Raw genomic sequence first — 17,227 nt, 5'->3', positions numbered from 1 at the left:
AAAGACAACATATGCATGGAAATATTTTCTTCATTGTCATATTAAAACTTAGGCATTAGCAGGGACGGATCTTTAGTTCAGAGCATATTGTAGGTCATTTAACCCCCCTATACCCAAAAAATAAATAAATAAAAAAATTCAATAAAAAAATAAATAAACAAATGTGAAAAAAATTATCGTAGTAGTAGTAAGAGAAAATGAAAAGGCAAAAGCCGCCTGGGGCGAAGTGCAAAAACAGAAACAGCAACAACAACAAACAAACTGTAATAAATGTAAAAAAAATATAAAAATGCACTGTATCTTTTATTGTTTCTTATTTGCTATTTTTTTGTCAGCTAAGTTGTTTATATGTATAAATTTCTCATTAGCTGTTGTGTTTAATAAATACAATGCAACAGTAACAATAATAATAATAATTATTATTATTAGTATTATTATTATCGTTAGGAATGGGCATTTTAAGTAACATCTATATTCGTTTATTCCTATTAAATCATTACAGAGAGTACTCAAATACTTGCAAAGAAATCTATCAATGCCAACTGGCCAACAACAGAAAACAAGAGCTACTCAAAATTAACTTATTAACCACCAGGCCTCAATTAGCCTATCTAACCATAAATTCAGAGTCCACTTGAAAAAAATCAGCCATCTCTCGATTGCTACCTTCAATGTTACGTCACACGGGTTAGACGTAGCACCGAGGAGCCGCCGCTGTTCTCCAGTCAGTTTAACATCAGTTAGTATGAGCTAATACAGCAGCAGCGGCTAACATCAGACCCCAGACTCCAAAACAACTCCAGTTTGTCGTTTATCTCGTTAATTACTGATAGGTAACATTAGCTGTGTAGTGCTATCTGTCAAACCTGTACTCTCTCTCTCTGTGTGTGTGTGTGTGTGTGTGTGTGTGTGTGTGGGTGTCAGGGGGCATTAGGTAAGTTTGCCCAGGGTCTTAAATGTGCTAGGTCTGGCACTGACAACTACCATATACTGAATTTGCTTTTAACACATTTTTAGAATTTATTTAGGCTGTTTGTGCTTTCAATGTGCATGCATAACTTTTGTACCCGACAGTTGATATATTGATTAACGTTATATAGTGGCAGGGTGGAACATACCCTCAGAATCAATAACATAAAAGCAAGGTTAACCTAAATTTACATGTCCTGTCATTTACAGGATAATAATTCAATTATAGAGCATAATCAAAGCACATAAAGATGTCTTTTTCTTTTATTTCTATCTGTTTAACTAAAGTATTAGATATTTCTGTGCTAAAGAAAACACCAAAAAACAGAAAAGGAAAGAAATGTAGGGCCGAGCAACACACCCCTGCTACTACCTCATGTGGAAATCATACAAAGCATCCTGCAGGCAGCAGGTTCATTTTATAGCTTCATCTATTACCGCACTGTCATTGTTAATTGTCTTCTTTTTACCTCTGCAGGATTCTCCAAATTGGTCCTATCGAATGTGACAGGAGGAAGAGCATTAAGCATCTGACAAGATGATATCTAAGTTCAATTTCCTACTCCTCACCTGATTTATACCTGCAGCAGATCATTTTCCTTTCTGTCATAAAGACCTCTATAAATCAGTGGTGCTTATGGAAGCACTACAGAACAGGGTCTCTGGATTTGTATCCCCTGTGTTTGCTATTAGGAAGCCATTACAGCCACATTTTCCTCCTTCAAACAAAAATGATCAAATCTAATACTGGCAAGATTAGAGAGATAAAGAGAGAAAGCGCTGGCAGAGCTGTTCAGCACAGTCTCCTATCTAAACAATATGCTCTAAACTCAATAAAAACAGGGCTTTTTGCTGGTGACACCATTATCCATCTGTTTGGACAAAATTGCTGTATCATGGTATAAATCTGCGATACAAGTGACATATCCTCTAAAATAAAAGGGAACATTAACTGCTCTATCTTCTAGAGGCCATGGGACTAGCTGGCTATAAGCTCAGTCAAGTGTGATGGCAGTTATACTGTGTTTTACTAGACTGCAGACAATTATACTTTGCTCCTCTCCCCTAAGAAGACAAACTGCCATGGCTTCAGCTGAAATGATTTCAAATAGATTTTCCAAAATGTCTGTCGCCAGATTGCTTCCATACATTATTTCACTTAAATGGAGAGAAAAAAAGAGGGAGCAAATCCACAAATCAATCACAACAGCCCACTTTACCAGATGGAAAGACAAGAGCTTTCAGTGTGTATGTGTGTGTGTGTGTGTGTGTGTGTGTGTGTTGAAGACCTGCAGAAAAGGACAGTTATAGGATGTACACAGTCCTGTCTCTGCTATGTGTCTCGCTCATCTTGAAGGATGACATAAAGCGTCTACTTTCAAGCGGTGAGCTGGCAGGGCTGTAAAACTGAAATAATGTATAATGAACTGACCCACTGACTTCTGGCAAGTTAAAAAACTAGTTCATTCAGCCAATCATGTGTAATTCATTAAGAGCACAGGGGGGATACAGCTATTTCACACATGACGGGCAACACACACAGCTCTGATAAAATGTTTAGTGTTAAAAAATGGTCAATCATTATCCAGAGTTGAATACTTTTGCTTAAAGTGTTGCGTAATGATTTAGTTAAACAAGGAGAGGCTTACTTTACATATCTATCTGTAGGGCCTATACCTTTTATAGTGCTTGCCATGCTAGCTTTTTATTTTTAAATTAAACTTAATAAATAATAGGCTATACAGAGTCAAACATCATAGAAACCATATTTTGAAAAAGACAAGGGACAGACAGAAATTGGACAATTAGTAAATAAATTAAAAAAAAAAAAACTACACACACACACACACACAAATAGAGACAGCAATTTAAAATCATGTTGAAAAATCAATAATAGGTTATATGTGGTAGAAACATTTTTTTTTTAGCTTAAAATCTATTTTAAAAAATTATACAGGGGGATAATATGGCAAATAGATTTGTATTTATGAAATTTACCAAGCAGGATCATGAGGTTTATCATAAAATTCAAATAATTTAATCCACTGTGTTTCCACATCCACATGGAGACAAATGATGCAACATTAATAATCAGCCAATAAGAATGCTAGATTTCAGACAGTTTTTCATCCAATCAGGGCGCGACTTTCCACGCTAACGTCAAGTCAGTGCTAAAAACTTGTCTAGCATTACCTTTACTAAAGCAGTTAGCTACCGTTAGCTTTATTTATAGTGTTACATAAGTTAGTTACGTGTCTTTAATTTAGTCAGCACCACAGGTAGTTTAAACAACTGTCAAGCGGTGCGGGTAAAGAGAGATGAAGAATTCTTTTTTGGAAAACAACGGTGTTTTAAATTGGCTCGTGAGAAATTGCTAATAGCGAGCTTGATCAACAGATGGAGCAGAGCTGTGCTTCTCACCTGGAAACAACTCAAGTGGTAATGCAAGGGAACAGAAGCGAAGTGAACTGAAGTTGTACAGTTTGTGGTTGAATTTTTCACAATATATTTGCCTGTGTCTACTCAAGTACTGAACTTTAGTTTATTTTTTTAGATACTTTGGGCAGACTTTACTCGAGTAGCCTATTTCCATTTTACACTATTTTACACTTTCATAAAATACTTATAAAATATGATCAATTATAGATTAAAGGATCCATTGCAGCGAATTTAAAGTAGCTGGACATATCTCCACTTTCTCTACGGACAATAATGTCGCTGCTTAACTGCTACATATTAAACACCAATAATAATGATTTAGTAATGTGATAGAATAGCACTAACCACCGCATTACGAGTACTTCACTTTTGATACTTTAAGTATGTTTTGTCGCTAATACTTTTGTAAGTGAAATTTTGAATGCAGACATTTTATTTTTATACTGTGGCATTGTTTACTATGATCAGTTGTAAAAATATGACTCTTTGTTATTGATCCATAGTCAATCAGGCAAGCAGATCTCCTGTGTGTTCAAAAAACAAAAATATGTGAATCTCTGTGTGTGAGGGTGCTGCACTCACAGCATTTTCATGATATGTGAATAGGTCCATAGTAATGAAGAGGTGCCCTTTGTTGGCATTTGTTTATTTATTTATTTTTGGTGCTGCTATTATTGTTGTTAGTATTATTGTAGATGTCTGTTTATTTATATGACAATTGCTTTATGATATATGATGAACTTCTTAAAGGACTAAGAAGTGTGTATCTATCTGAAACTACCAAAATAACCTTATAAAAAGTAGATGAAATTATCTCCACTTTGACCAATGACAACATTAATTTACATTAATTTACAAATTTAATTTAATTTCACATATTAATAAACCAATTATAATTATCCACTAATATCATTATATAACAGCAACCCTCTCTATTAGGAGTACTTTCACATGTGATACTTAAAGTATATTTTGTTCTTTATATATCTTTATTTGAGTATACATTTTGAATGCAGGATTTTTACTTGTAATTGAGTATTTGTATACAGTGGTATTGCTACCTTTGCTTTATTTGCTACCTTGAGTAAATGATATGAATACTTCTTCTTATATTGCATTTCACCCTTTCTAATTGGAGCAGCGGCCACTGGACCAACTCCAGTTCTGAGACCACTACCTCCATCAAGGGCCATGGCAGAAGTAAGTAGACAACGATTTCTTGAAGCAAAGCTATTGATATTTTTGTGCTATCTATGCATACTGTATGTTTTCTGTTCATCATGATGGCAAGCAACTGTGTTTAATATTAGCTTGTGAAAAAATGCTAAAGCTAATGTTTACTAGCTAGCTTGCTCAACAGATGGAGCAGAGGTACTGCTGTGCTTTTCACCTGGAAAAAAACGTGAAAAGTCACTGAAGTGAATTGAAGTAAAGTTGTACTTACTCCACTGCATTTCACCCTTTCTAAGTATAGGAGCAGTATCCAGGGGACCACCTCCAGCTCTGAGACCACAATCTCCATTAAAGGCAATGGCAGAGGTAAGTAAACATATATTTCGTAAAGTAATTGTATGTCTGCAGCCATGCCATTCGTTATGCTACATATGCAGAAATTTCCAGACTTGTGCAAATGTAGCTGATGTCCCTGTAAGCGGTGTACATGTGAGACAGAGCTTGTGAGACAGAGGAGGTTCCAGACTAAGACTGTGTTTACTGTAGACTGTATAAATGGTCCAGATAGATATTTGCACCTCGTGCTGCCTCTCATTCATTGCAATAAGGTCACAGATGTAACACAAAGCATTGTAAGCCGGCAAGGTTCTGCATTGGTCAATCAAATGCATGCAAATGCACAATCCTTTTACTCTGTAATGTGAACAGTACTTTTTCTGTTTAACATTGGATAGTTGTATAATCCTACTTACTATATTGTAGGACTACAAAACATAGTTACTTTACACTGTGTTTCCTCTCAGTGTATGATTAACCTTAAAACTCGTGGATTTATTACTCCAAAGAGATTAATCGGTTTGTATCTCATCCACTTGTTGGGAACCAATAGCAACATGGCCACCGCGTTTTGCATTATTAAAAACCTGGAGTTTGAAACTTATAGAGTTAAATGCTATTGACATGACATACTTAAGATGTATACCTGCAGGTGAGCTTGCCAAAACTCCTCTCTGAATGCTCTGCAAGTAGAGTTTCTGTATTAATCTGAAGCACTCCTCAGGAACTTTTTTTGGAATTTTTTTAGGGTTTTCTGTCAAAGCTTTTGCCATACTCCTAGCAGCTGCTCTGTGGCTATGCCCCCCCCTTCCTGCCTTCTGTAGCTCTGGCTGGTTGAGTCACCACAGACACAAGACATCTCAACTCCAGTCCACTACAACATACAGAGAGCTTTTTGGCATAGTTTGAGCTTGTTTGGCAACAACTTGAATGTAATGGATGCTCACTTATATGTTTAAGTCTGAATGCTCACTTAAACTTCTACGCCTGAAGAGTAGAAGAAGTGCTTTTATTTTCAGCTAAATAAGTGTTGCCTAATCATTTTGCTAAGCACCCACTGTTCCAGAGAAGTGCAACCATGTCGAGAGCTTGTCGCCTCAGTTTAAAAAAATGCTTGATACTTGTCACCGTTTGAGTCGCTCTACACAAAACAGTTTTAGTACAGCAGAGTAAATCTAATTGTGCCTGCTAATTTGAAAGTTACTGCTAGTTTTATCTGTGTTTCTTTAAGGTTTGCTCATTTCTGCAGTTGTGCTTGTAAACTCTCTCCTGTGTTTCGTTCAGTTTCCATTTCATTTCTGTTGAGATTCGTTGTCCGTCCCCTGAGTGGCAATTTGAAGCAAGCTGGTTTGCAGACATAAAAATAAGATCTAACAATTCATTCACGCGCATAATGTACAATACAAAATATATGTAATATATGTAATGATAAAAGTATAATAAAAGCAAAGTTTAGAGACCAAAAAAAAGTCAAAATCAGTGCCCAACCCACAGCTGATAAACATTGTTCAATACTGCATGGCCAAAGTGTATTAGTTAATAGAGTAAACCAGCCCTTGCATTTACCTTCATTCATATTATGGCACGTTGAGTAAAACCAAACTGTTATTTTTTTTACATACAGATAATATAAGATTTTATTTTTTTTTACTATTTAGAGATCGTGATTGAGCCAACACAAAAATGATTTTTGAACAGATATGTTCAAATAAACCACATTTCATAACTGAGTACCAGATCTCTTTAAGTCATCTCTTATTGTGTTCTCATCTGGTGTGACAAGAGAACAGTTGATACTCTGCAAGTGTGCTACGGTTTCTGACAAACCTTTGTTAAATGGATTTTTAACTTCATTTGCATTGACTGTAAATTTTGCCAGCATAAATTTGCACACAGTGTACATATCAGCAGCATGTTGATAGGGAGACAGGACTCTGGTTTTAGCTTATGGGGTGTGTCACTCTAGTCTTAGATCCTGATACGGGTGTTTTATAATCAGCCTTATCCTTCCTGTTATCTGCATTGCCTCTGGAGTGCATGCACACACTGACCGTTCTTTTAATATAATACTACAAAAAAATCATGATGCATTTTTGAGTAGCTGCAACAGAATGTATAGTAATTTTTTTGATATATTTAAAAATCCAAGTTTGTGTGCTGAAATAATTTGTGGTTTTTTAGAAATGAATAATGAACAATTTTATTTATTGGATACATGTGATGATATCTAGTTCAGAATTGGCTGTATTTTTTTGTAAGTCAGTTGACCTCTGTTGTTGCGTAGTTATGTCATGTTAGTACAAAATAGTAAACTACGTAATTTATTATATGCTTCTTAGAATTATAGTTTGGACTAAGGACAAAGGGCTTTACCAAGGCATTCTGTTAAAGACTCCAGAACTCTGGGGCTCTTAAAAAAAGCATGCGTAAACGTTAGCCATACAAAACTGAAAGAGAGGAGATGATAGTTTTGAATAAACCATCTGAATAGAAGCTGTTCAAACAGACATGTCTCAATCTCAGTGACATCTAACTTGACACAAATCATATAACACATATGCACATGCCATGTTCTCACAAAAAGTAACTTTATACTAAATTAAAAGACCCACACAAATCAAGTATTGTCTTTCAACCCATAAGGAAGCAGTCACACACATTAAAACACTGCTGCAATTCAGCATTATAGTCATGCACATTTATTACGTTTACTCTGGATGGCAAACACCCATGCATGACTCAATCCATCTCTGTTTTGTGCAGATAGAGTTGGGTATGAGATAAATATATGCAAAAAAAACTGCCACAAATGTGCAGAAATTTGTGCTGAATTGAAACAACAGATAAATTAAAGAGCTGCTTCGCTGATTTCCATTTTGTAAATGAAAGAATTACAGCCTCTCATGGTTCTTTATCATCATTTTGACGTTCTTTGTGGCTCTTCCATAATGTGTCTATTTTATTGTAACGTCTGGATGAAGATGTACAATAATCTACCTTCATTTTAACCAATCTGTGTTTGACCCATAGTCATTGAAAAGATACTTTAACTGATAGAACCATCAAGAGAATTAGGTAAACACATCGCAATTACAGTGATATGAAGATTTAAGACTTTGCCTCTATGCTGTAAATGCATAAAAATTAGGAGAAAAATGCAGTGAAGGATATTATGTCAAATCCTTTGGGTATGGGATATTTGGCTGTGGGAATGTGATAATATGTATTAAAATATCACCAAAAGAGTCATCAATAACTTTCAAATGATAGCAGTACACTTGGTTTATTTTCTGTGTACACAATATCAAAAGAAACATACACTTGCTTCCATAACAGAATTCACTTTTGTGTATTGCCATTATACTCCTCTGTGGCCCTGTTTTTAAACACTGCTAAAAACTTAAACAATTAACATAGAAATATCATTCTAAAAAATTCTATAAGTATTAATGATTGATGTAACAGCTGTAAGCAGCAGGCATCCAAGAGACACAGCACCGAAAAAAAGGGAAACGAGAGTGAATCTGGAATTTCACTGGCTGACAGTCCTGCATAGCATATCTCTAAGCAAGCAAAACTGTTATGCACTTTGTATTATTTTAATTATTTACAACCCAAACTTTTATTTTTTTTAGTAAGCATGTAGCAGTTTTTAATTTGCAGAACATAAACCCCAGCCTTAGATTTCTAAGCTCAGAAATTCAAAATACTGACCTGTGAAAACATAGACGCAGACTTGCATCAGTTCTTGGTAATAATTAATATTTAGTATTTTAAAAAAAATATAACGGGTATAATGTAATGTCTGCCCTTCCCTCTTTCAACAGTTGTACTAAAAATGAGCGACAACAACAAAAAAACAAACAAACAAACACACAAAAAACATGAATACGGGTCAAATGCAGCAATTAAAATGAGTGAATAGGTAAACATTTGAGCAATACCTAATGATCAACAAGTAATTAGCTGGTTTAACAGTACATTTTGTATAAAGTATAGTTCATAGTTTTGTTACTTTATGAATCAATGCAATTTCTACTTAAATTTAAAATAAAATAAAATAACCTAAAATAACCATTAAACTGGGATTGTGGATGTACGATAGGACTGCAACTCTGAACAAGTGCAAGAGCAGCCAATCCACCCTTAGCACTTTTTAAATCTTCAAGGAAACATTTCTTCAGAAACCATAGAAATGGCAATAGCTATTGTGCCCTTGATGTTTTAAAGTGTGATGTTCATCATAAAAAAAGTTTGTACATTAGAGTACCTTGTCTAAAATTGCACACTGGATCCTCTTGTAGTGTGAAAAAAATCAAAAAACAAAACTAAAACATCAGGGAGGATAGAGTGTGGCAGCCTAGAGTGTAGAGGACGGCAGTTAAAAACAGCATTTAACAAAATTTAAATACAGTTTTTCAGTGTTTATTACATTGCCAACAGTATGACAGCCCCCAGACAACATTCATGAAGGTAATTATCTCAATAAAGCCTAGGTACAAAAACAATCCAGCGCCTCTTCTTTGTGGACATTAGCCTGTTGGCACCGCTGTGCTGTGACTGTGCGCCAGATAGTCCTTTACATGGATATTCCCTGTTGCCAACCATAATTAATTGCTTTACAGTCTTCGAGGCCATAATGCTCATCAGTTATTAATTAGAAATTCATTTCACTGAATAAATAATGCTCATGATTGATGATGAAACTTGTAATTAGGTTCTTGGAGTAATGCACAGGGGAGAAAGCCTTTACACTTGAAACCAGGCTATTAAATACTGCTCATTTAAGGGAGCGCTATACCTCTTGTCATAAACCTGGGCTGCCACAGTAGCATCTGGATTCAGGGAGCAGGAGCATAAGTTGTTATTCACATAAGTTATGCTCGACTACATGCTTCAACAACAACAACTCATGATCCTTAATGCTGCTGAGCTCTTTTGTTCTACAAAACTAAACCATTCATTCCCAAAGTGTCTGGTTAGAGCAGCAATGACCTGTTATCAAGTTCAGAACAACAGGGCTTTCGCCAAAGAGAAAACACATTAGGTTATTACTAATCTCCCTCTTTTCAAACATAAAGCGTGGTTGCTATGTTACAAAAATCTCATGGGTCCTTCCAGGCATCATATAGCCCACAGTCTTTTTAAATGACGGGAGAGAACTGTGAAAACTCAAGCCATCTATGGCTCACTATTGATTTTACACAGAAGACCCAACCATTGTTGATAGCCTTTTTGATATATTTTCTTGCAACCAGCAGTCCCTTTGGAGTTCTGTGGAAAATAAACCAGTCAATATACACCTATTAGGATTTCTTGATCTGAGCCCATAAACCTATGGTACACAGTGTTTCCGATGCTCATTGCATCATAACAGCACAGAGACCAAAAGCTATTACTTTTGGAGGATGGATGATCAACAATTTAATGGCTTTCTGTAATATTCTACTTTTAGGCCAATTAATATGATTGACCAGCAGCAGAGAGGAAGGTGCACCATGACACCCCTCAACAAAAAAACAGCAGCTGATGATGGTGTAGCCTCATCAAGCAGCAATACTACTACTGGTCCTTTTCACCTGTCATCACGGGTGGGAGTGAGCAATGGCAACCCCCCACTCCTCCTCCCTTTCGCTAACCAGTATCTGCCCTATTAGCAATTTATAATGGAGATCAAGAAGTAGTCAGTGGAGAATGAAGACGACTGTCTGCACCCGTTCCTAATTGGCTTTACGTTCTCTTTCTGATAAATGGTTCGCAACTACTATAGAGTCCCGTGGATTTTATTGCCCTAATAGGACTCAGTAACTGGATTTACTAACAGATAGCGGGTCAAAAAGGACATAGAGAGCAAAAATGTTAATTAATATCAATAATGGCCAATTATTAGTTTGACAGAGGGATCCAAGCTAGCTGTGTGCTCTAATGACTCCGAGCTAACTTGAAGGGAAACACTGGCGAATTAGCATAACTGTGTATGCGCACTCCATGGAGGTGCCCAGCAAACATCTGTTATGTTAGAAATTCAAATAGAATTCCTATTAGTAACCCTAGCTGTGGTTGCATAATCAGTCATTCTTCTCTGGCCATTTTGGAGGCACTAACAATGCCCCTGTGACTGGTGGAACTCCTCCCTTTGGGCTTTCCAATCAAATTTGGCCCCATGTGGACCAGGTCCTAACAACAGACGAAGCGGTGTGGACTTCTGAGGGGAGCTTTGTGCTCTGACAGGAGCTCAATCTATCCACCCATGACACATGACTGAAGAAAGGAAAACTGTTATTTATTTGAATACAGCAGATCCGAGTTCAGGAATTAATGTTGAAATATAGCTTTTTGACCCTGCTGGGATGAAGCTACTTATTATCTTTCATCCTTTGTGTGTTTTTACCCACATGCAAAGTATATTTGGAGGTACTAAATTGTTTGCAAGTTGCATTTATGCCTTGAATTCGACTATAACACTGAATAAATACATACTGTGGTATGAAAGAAGACGGTCAACAGTGATTTATTAATTCATACTGAGGTCATCTGAAGACAGCAGCTTCTGTGGGATATTGAAAACAGAAATATTCTGCTAAGTAACTGATTTTCTATTTGAAGCAAATAATGCTAGTTCTCTGTACCATATGGGATTTACTGCATACTACTGTATGGATGCTCGCGGGCATCTTGCTCTTTCTTTGTAATCAATGGCTGCTGTGGTACAGAATAAATGCACTCAAAGAGGAAAATCATCAACATCCAAGATCCATCCTTAATATCTGTATACAGTGACGTAAAATAAAAATTAAATCCAGGTCTGTTGCGAACATTATTGAATTGGCTTGTATAGCTGCTGGGGGACACTTAATTCTCCATATTGACACTCGTGTGCAGCAAAATAATGGAATAACGAGGGACGGATATTTTCATGGGCCTTATCTTCTGTCTGCCACCTCAAAAATACAATTCAGTAGCATTGTTGTGAACATCATAAACACATCTGGAACTGGGAATGTGTTTGAATTGTCGGTCTCTGTAAATTAAATGAGTATGATCTGAACTCCTCTATTTCAGAAGTGTTGTGAGATAACTTTGTTATGATTTGGCACCATAAGAATAAAAATTGACTTGATAGGACTAGACTTAAGCATATTTTGATTGTTGTATTCCAGAAATTACGGTGTGCACACTGTTTACTGCAACATTTTCCCTCCTCCTCCCCAATAATTATTAATGAATCAAAACACCATTACCATTTCTAGATTTGTATACTTATTGTAATGATTACAGAGGAAGACAATTCACTTGATTTAGATAAGATTTAAGATTTAAGATCCCCTTTGACTTTCAGTATGGGCAGTCGTAGAATTCAAGTACGTATACTCAAGTATACGTACTTGAGTATACTCAAGTAAAAGAAGTACTTTTACTTTATGTAAGTATTGTAATCTCATCCCACCTTTTTCTTCTACTTCACAACACTTCAGAGGAAAATATTGTACTTTTTACTCAACTACAATTATTTGATAGCTGTAGTCACTAGTTACTTTACAAATTAAGGTTTTGCTCACAAACCATATGAAAGTATACAGCTGCAGCTGAAACAAGTGGATTAATAAGAAAATTATTCGACCACTTTTTTGATTATTGTTTAATAGTTTTTTAGTTAAAACATTTCATGGTTCCAGCTTTCAGTTTAGGACTTGCTACATTTCCTTTGAATTATTTTTTATTATTTTATCTATTGAATTGATTTAAAATTTTCTGCATTGAGTAGTTTTACTCTGAATAATTAAGTACAAAATACATTCCTGATTATTCTTGCATTCTTTTACTAAAATAACAATTTCAATGTAGTATTTTTACTAGTATCATGATGTGGTATTAGTATTTTACTTTAGTAAATTATATGATTACTTCCTCCGCCATTGAGTATGATTTCTTTTTGACTTTGTCACTCACTTTGGCAGCTGCATGTGTAAAAAAATTACTTATAATTCCCTAAATACATCCCATGTACGGTAGGTACATTACCATCAAGCCCTAAATTCCAAGCCTGGCCGACGAGGGTGGGAAAGTTAAATTGTGCTCAGTTTAATGTCACTGCATTAATTCTTAAAGTAATATTACCCCTCGCTACCTGCGAAATAGTGTGAGACTGCTGTCATGACTTACAACTTGGTGTGACCTTCTCTGTTATAATCTGAGCATGTAATTCCCTCTAGTGTAATGTCATGTTTGATCAGAGGAGCTACCAGTGTCCTGATCTCAGCAGCGCACAGCAGGAGGTGTGGTGAGTCAAATGGACAACCAGAGGTTCCTCTTAAGGGCAGAATCGACGCTGTCTGCATATTCTCCCCCCACTGTGGTTGGCTTTGTGGGACAATTTAATATTTAAATTCTGAGGTCATAAACGGTGTGGGCTTTGGGAGCAAATCGATGTCATGATGATCTTTAATTTACATGTGAAACCAGAATTTAAGTTCGTGCTCGTAGAAAAAAATGCATATTCTCCTTAAATCAGCTGCTTTTTTCTCGGCATATTTGTTTATTTATTAATTCAATTTTTTGGTTGTAGATTTTTGCTTATTCGTATTTGAATTAATATCTGCACTCTGAATTACTATCTGTTTGTTAATAAAAAAACAACATATGTTTGGTGCACAGTGCTGACTCCAACAGATTTTGGTACAGTATACATGACTGGGCGACTCCATGGTTGTATATATGAAATAGCTTCAGCTTTACGCTCCTCTCCATTCCACGGCCTCCGGTGTATAAATTTAGTTGATGGTTTTCGTTTCTCTTTCTTAATTCATTGCAGTCGGATTCCTCTTTGATGCAGTTCTGTTGTCCCCCAAACAATTGAAGTGGAGACAATGGAGGCATAATGATAGATCCGTGTACCCACCATCTGTAAGAGCAGCTGCTCCCTTGCATCTGTACAATATGCTGGAGCGGGGAGCCTCAGTAATCTGCATAATAAGGAGAGGGCTTATCTCAGTCTAGTTAATAATCACAAGCAATCGATGCACTTCATTCCCTCACTCTTGACTGATGAGAAAAAGCAGCAAAGTTTTGGTATGTTTGCCACATCCTCACGATAGGCAGGGGTCACGGCGTAATACCAAGCTGTTGATTTTGCCTGGAGCTACAGATTTAGTCTGCACTCTATTTCATCTTTTCATGAATACCATAATTACAGCAGGACGCTCTGAGTTATCATACTGCTTCTCCCCTCCTCACTCCCTTATAGGGTTTACAGCCTCTGTAGCAATACTGGACCTCATATCAGAATTGGGCATATGACTCAAAGTCTGTGATAAACACATAGCTCGCATACTGTTGATAAGAGTCACACCTTATAAGCAATACTCTCAGACTGGCTCGAAGATTGGCCCCGTAAAACACTAAAAAATTCATTGGAAATGTAACCTCCTGTCTGAAATGTCTTCTGAGACACTGCTGCCTCGGTGCATGTGGCCATAACACAACTGTAGTAAGCTGTTCTCTACACGACGTCACATCTCAGCTCGAGGAGACATTTATCACTGATTTCAGAATAGTATTTGCTGCTCGTACACTTACTGATTTGTTTGACTGGAGACTTATCCCTCAATGATTGTTTTAATTATCAACCCCCTGCTGTGGTTAGAAAGTGCAGAAATATGGCCATGAGATTCAACATTTTTAATTGAAATAGAGATTTCTAAAAGACTGATTTGAAAATAAACATTTAGGATACATTGCTGATGAGTCCTTAAAATCCACTTGGAGGGTTTTAAAGTCACTGCTTGGCTTGAATACTTGTTGACAGTCTGGGAGTGCACAATCTATCCATTGAATGGCCTTTTTGTGCGTTGTCCATATATGACATCGAACATTTCTTCATGCAATTTAATAAATGCCTCCGGGGTTTCCGAATCAGTATATTATTATTTTCTTAAACAAACCTCCTATTTATTACACTTGGTAATGGCTCCTAAGCAGACACTAAATTGATTGGATAGAAAGTATGCAATAATATTGATCAGCAAAGTCTCCCCTTGGTATTCTCTTGTTAAATATGCTCATTAAATCAAGTCTATTTAATACTCTGTGGTGTGAAAGTCAAATGAGCTGAAATTTTTCTTGCTCTTTGTTCAAAATACTGTAAGAACAATTTCCGTCTTGGAACAGTCAGTGCTGTTTGAGAAAGGAACAATATAAAATGTATTAAAGGCATTTTAATTTAGGGTTGAGGTGATCAGTTATATGTTTCAGTCATTAAATCCTTTTTGTTTATATTTAAGTGACATAAATGATTTTTTTAACCAACTGATGGTATATAAATGAATATATTGTGCATTTAAAAATTGCCAGCCACTTCCCATGGTTCCTGAACCTCCTAATTAAGCATGCATGATGTTTCTCTCCCAGCTGCTAGGCTTCTGAAATGCACTTGGCAGGTGTATTGAAGCCCCCAGTGAGGCCCGGAGAATGAGAGTGGTATACGTAGAAGTGCAGGTGTGACATGTTAGGAGGAGTCCAGGTGCTTATTGAGTTATCAGAGGCAGCCACTGCACGTTTGATTTATCATCTGGGGTTTAGCATTGCCATATCTGAGCGGCAATATATCAGACAACAAAATAAAATGTTCAGAAAATTACCCGCCGGAGCGCTGCAGTCGTGATAACTTACATCTAGCACACTGTCGGATGTAGTGTGGCACGGACTGACACTTCATGTGAAAAATTGACAATGCTTATTGAACGTGTGCGCTGACAACACGCACTAAATCATGAATGCAAAGCCTTTAGCCAAGCCAAAGATTCACCTTGAATTCACCCTTTAAGCGTTATGATTTGTCACTGATTTGTGGTTTATGGTTTGTTTGTCTGCACTTGAATCAAATAGCTATGGTAGTGCTACACTGGGACGCAGGTCTCATTGAGAGTGCATTAAGACCAATTACAATACATGTTTGAACATCTCATAAACCACATCCATTAGAACTAGTCTTCAAGTACTCATCATACAATGTTCGCTCTTTGACGTGAATGCCATGCTTACCTCTGCATTCTTGAGAGCCTTTAACTCCGAATGAGCCAGCCAGTCTCCATGAGCACATAAAAGGTACCCAGATTTATGGGGAGTTTTTTATCCTAGACTCAGGCACCATCTGATAAACAAGCCCTCTTTGCTTGAGGCTAAATAATACTCTTTGAGGTCCTGATTTACAATGCTGTGAAGGATCCATTTGTGGTTCAGCTCTGAGGCACGCACCTCTGTGATTGGTCATCCGTAAGCTCAAAATTTGGGGCTCAGATCTACAGCTCACGAGCTTGAGGATTTCTAAATGGACAAATGCATAAATGATGGTGGGTTTTTATTCAGAGTTAATAGATGAAGAGAAATGAACTTTTCAGAGATGTAAAGGGCTGTTAGATTTAACAAAATCCTCCCCAATTCCCTCTGATTGAAGCTAAAACTGAGGCAGCGTGCAGCCAATCTAATATTCCCGGCTTTTTAAAAGGGAACTCTTTGGGGTATTGGTCCACTACATGGACTCCTAAGAGATCTGATTAAAGGGAAATCCCTCTATGTTTTACCCACACCTTGCTAATAAATCAGATGCACATTGCAAATGCCTAAATTCATCTCACATCGCCTTGGTTGACATAGAAAAGAGCAAGTTCCCAGTGAAAGGGATAGATGCTCAAAATACTAATTGTACTTTTTTCTGTTCCAGATAGCTCATGCAACTATTTTTTTTTTTTATATAAGCTGAAATATAGTAGGCCGTACTTTGGCATACAGAGAACCACTTTTATCACACCTGACATTTGTTCAGCTTGTATTTTGTATTGTCTGCAGTGCTTGGTCTGAATATTGTAGTTGTCCTTTGGACACATGAAAATGCAACTTGTATAAACTAACAATTATGTTTTTAATGAACCACAATTAAATTATTTAATAAAGTTTATGTACATATTCACAAAGCCACATTTTCTGCTAATCCTTGAAAAAAGGCAGCGTAAGGTATACTGTAGGACTCAAATTATGTATCATGGCAGTACGTATGCTAATTATGTACTAAGGGCTGTGGACCCACGGTTACGACAGGAGCAGTAAACTACTGTTAAATAAATTCAAGTAAAGTTGTGAGCAGACTTGAAAAGAAGAACAAGCAGACTCTCCACCGCTGACATGCGCGATATTGTGTGTTTACAAGTTCTTGGTGCATGAAAGGAAATTCTGTAGCTTGGATATTAGCTGAAGTGAATTAACTGCTAATGATGGCATAAAGTGTCATTAATGAGAAAAAATCACAGATCATTTA

General features: G+C 36.6%; 1 long non-coding RNA gene across 2 annotated transcripts in view; it reads left to right on the top strand.

Annotated features, from left to right (window-relative positions):
* Positions 1 to 3,122: 3,122 nt before the first annotated feature.
* Positions 3,123 to 17,227, top strand: part of LOC148188509 (uncharacterized) — a 93,651-nt gene continuing 79,546 nt past the window's right edge. Inside the window, exons 1-3 of one of the 2 annotated variants that reach the window (XR_015777766.1) lie at positions 3,123 to 3,408; positions 4,550 to 4,608; positions 4,878 to 4,947. This is a non-coding gene — a long non-coding RNA (uncharacterized LOC148188509). Of the gene's footprint in view, positions 3,409 to 4,546; positions 4,609 to 4,877; positions 4,948 to 17,227 lie in introns of both variants that reach the window. The other variant, XR_015777767.1, reaches the window with a different exon arrangement.

This window comes from Plectropomus leopardus, chromosome 10 (genome assembly GCF_026936395.1).
Source record: "Plectropomus leopardus strain MGB_pleo_1.0 chromosome 10, ASM2693639v1, whole genome shotgun sequence".
NCBI classification, from domain to species: domain Eukaryota; kingdom Metazoa; phylum Chordata; class Actinopteri; order Perciformes; family Serranidae; genus Plectropomus; species Plectropomus leopardus.
Note: the sequence above shows the minus strand (reverse complement) of the source record. Positions and strands in the feature narration are given on the sequence as shown.